Genomic DNA, 3648 nt, shown 5'->3' with positions numbered 1-3648 from the left:
CTTGTGTGTCAGAAAACTCAATACGGTGTATCTTGACGCCGGTAGAGGCTGATATCACTGGGAAAGAAAGAATGGTTGAAGATGAGTGATAACAGCCGGCGTTGTCTTGTCGTAAATATGCTCCGCTAACTTCTTTGTTGTCCAGCTTAATGGTGCTTAGTACATCTTGCATTATTTTCACCAATGAGGAACTTTCTTGGTTGCATGACTCGATGATATGAATAAAGCCCTGCCACTGGAGAACACCATCCAAGCGACGGTACACCACAGAGATATGCCAAGAAATCCCTCGCTTACCGAACCAGTCTGTTTGAGACTCTTGATATCTCTGCGGCAGAAATTTCCTTGCCCAGTCGTTGACAATTAAGATGTTTACTCGTCAAGTTGTTTCAAAACGTCTAACCGTGCCCGGTATTGGTTACTTGATCTCAAGATGTGACTTTTCCAGGAGAGGATGGAACAGGAACAGCTTCGTCCTTTTCATCATCCAATGGAAATTTTGTTTCGCTGAGGACGCGTTCAATCTCTGTCAGGTTTTTAATAAGACCTTGGCATCTGTCACAACTGTCCGTGTGACCAAAGGTCATTTATACTAGTCAAAGTTGGCCTTTAATTGTTCCTTGCCAAGAGACGCAAATGGCGGCTGTATAAATACCCTTCGTTAAAAAGCTACAAACAAAACTTCAAGAAACTTATTACACGATTTTAAAGTATAAGAATGAAATAATATTTCTGGCAAGTTTCGTTTTCACACGATCGTTTTTACACCCTCGCTGTTTTCGTAAAGAAGCGTGAAATTTTGAACATTTTAAGGCGCGAAAACCGCCATTATATGCAAATTTCGAACTCTCTTAAATTTTGGCCGTAAAATAGATCAAACTATTTTTCCTTGAATAAATTTCACCCAAAGGTATGTTTTGGCGAAATAAAAGAAAAATTGATTTTTCGTGACTGTCTTCCGATTCTCGACATTCTGAGAAAATCACTCTTAATGACGAAATTGTCAAATACGAAGCCAAAGAACTGGACGAACGTCTCTCTCGATTCTTTGCCGAAATTCGCAAGAGCGCTGACTGCGACTATGAGCCGGACATCTTAAGGGTTATGTTAGCTGCCCTCGACAGACACCTCAAACAAAACGACAGCAAAATATCCATAGCAAATGACCGAGAATTCGTCAAGTGCAGACAGGTGCTGGAGGGAAAACTGAGCAAGAGCTCTTCGCGAAAAAGGCCACGGAAAACGACCAAATGCAACACAACCAGTATTAGTATTAGTATTAGTAATATTAAAACTAGTACTACTACGTACCATATTTATAATAAGAACTATTAATTCTAAGTGAAACATCATTAAAATTATAACAAATAGTGATTGCCATGTCGCAAGGATTCTTTAAAGCCAGTAAGAGTGGTCTGGGTTTTGTTTATAGTTGGAAGGTTGTTCCATAGTGTAGCATCTCGATAGTGCAGGCTACGTTTTCCGGTCTCAGAGAGTGGTCTGGGGATAACGAGATTATGAGCGGTGCCCCTCAAGTTATAGGTAACTTGTGTAACAGAATGTAACATAAATTTGAGTCATTCAAGGGTTGCACGTGACTAAATATCGCTCAGTCATGAAAAAAAAAATACTTTGTTATGCTAAACACTATAAAATGTGATATTATATTCTCTTCTGCTGTATTGTAACCTCTTGTTTAGTATAACGACTATTACTTTTTCTTATAGAGTTTCGAGTTTTACATTAAGTTCAATGAGATTATGAAGTTTCTTAAAATCAAGGCATTTAAGCTCAATTTCTGACCCTTGAAAGAAAAACTGACATAAAAATAGATTCTAAGATTAGTGGCACTTTATCTCTCCTTACTGGATTGACAAAAGAAGCTAGAAGTTACCTGGCGGGCAATTTTGACATCCGTCAACTCCCTTAGTTGAAAGATTTGTAAATGTTCCTAAGGGACATGGTGTAAATGCTGTGTTATCTTGGCTGAATCCAGAAGCCAAGAGAGCGGACTTATATGCTTTTACATGGTGTTCGAAATCGGATCCTTCGACGTAAATAGCTTCTGCATCGGAACTGACTGGACTCCTAGAAAAGTAATTTTGCTCTTGTGGATTAAAAGAAACAACATCTAAGTGTTCCACATCCTCTGGTATGGGTTAGCAATAAATACTCACCGAGACTGAAATTTAAAACTTTTTACAACACTGACACCATAATTAAGTAAGTAAGTAAGTAAGTAAGTAAGTAAGTAAGTAACCTTTATTTAAACACGATAAGAAATTAAGAGCGATTATCTATAGGGACCGAGTGAGATTGACAAAATGTGGCACAAGGTTGGAAAAATGGACCCCTTGATATTCGTCCTATGGTATGCTAAGAATCGTGATATAAGTCTTAGGTTCTAGAGTTTTTACATTCTTGAGAAAACTACGAAAAACCGTCGACAACCCGTGAAGCAGAAAAATCACAGAAATGAGGTCAAATTTCACGATCAGATAATCGAACTCGTATGAAGGCGCATAGCAAACTATGGTTTTCTTTAGTTTATAATTTTATTTAGGAGGTATTGCTAAGCTGCTTTGATGACATTTTAGACTTACAATTGTAACTACGAATTCCTGGAGAGCAAGCGAAGAGAACCGAAGTTTCTAGACTTTGAAAATCAAAAATTCCATACCGTTTTCAAACATCTCAAAACATACTCGGTATTTAATTATGTAGAATTCTTTCAAAATTCAGTTTTAGCAAGTACAAGAGCTGTTTTCGAACGTGATATAAATTTTTTTCTCGGCAAAAGTTATTTCTGAGGCGAGCGGCCCATGCAAGTTGCCTCAATTTGACCTTTCGAAAAGATTTTGTTTAATCAGGAAATGTGAACAATTCGACTAGCCTTAATTAGCTCGGTTTCTGAGCAAACCACTGAACAAACCCTTCTATTTCCCATTAAAACTACTCAGTAAACCTGAGATAATACTTCGATGACGGCTTACCTTCCAAATGGGTGTTTGAAGGCAAATGATTTTGATGTACTCAGTTAATTTTTCCATTGCTTTCTTGTTGCCGCGCTTTATAATTTGGGGACATATCTTCACATCGAGCTTGTACGCCGGTTCCAGGCTAAGCTTGTGCAACACTTTTCCGGAAAATCAATCCATATTTTGCAATATCTTCCTCTCGGTGAGCAACCTACTTGATATTCATTTAATTTCTTGTATAACAGAAAAAATTCCCAAGCGCAAGACGTAAATCTGGGTCTAGTGGGTGTAACGCAATCTTTCCTTCGTCACTTCCGGACCAAGGGATTATTATTTTTTTTTCTGGCGGGGGAGGGGCAAAGCAGTTTTCCTATGTAGACAATTTCTTTTTCTTGTTGACGGGGGAGACTGGAAGATTTTGAAAACAAAATTGCGCGGGCGTAAGCCGGAAAACAAATTTCCTGCAGAGCGCAAACTTATGTAAATTCCCTGCAGCATCTTAGTGTGATGGATTCTAAGAAGAAAGTCTATATGACAGAGCTTTTGTGGCGTGATATATCTTTATTACAAGTTAGCAAGGGAACTAAATCTTGGACTTTAGTGCTTCAAGGGTCTTGACCGCATTGACCACCAACTAGCCGCCGAAACGAGCAATGGCTCCATCTTTCAA

This window comes from Orbicella franksi, chromosome 8 (assembly GCF_964199315.1).
Source record: "Orbicella franksi chromosome 8, jaOrbFran1.1, whole genome shotgun sequence".
Lineage (NCBI taxonomy): Eukaryota > Metazoa > Cnidaria > Anthozoa > Scleractinia > Merulinidae > Orbicella > Orbicella franksi.
Note: the sequence above shows the minus strand (reverse complement) of the source record.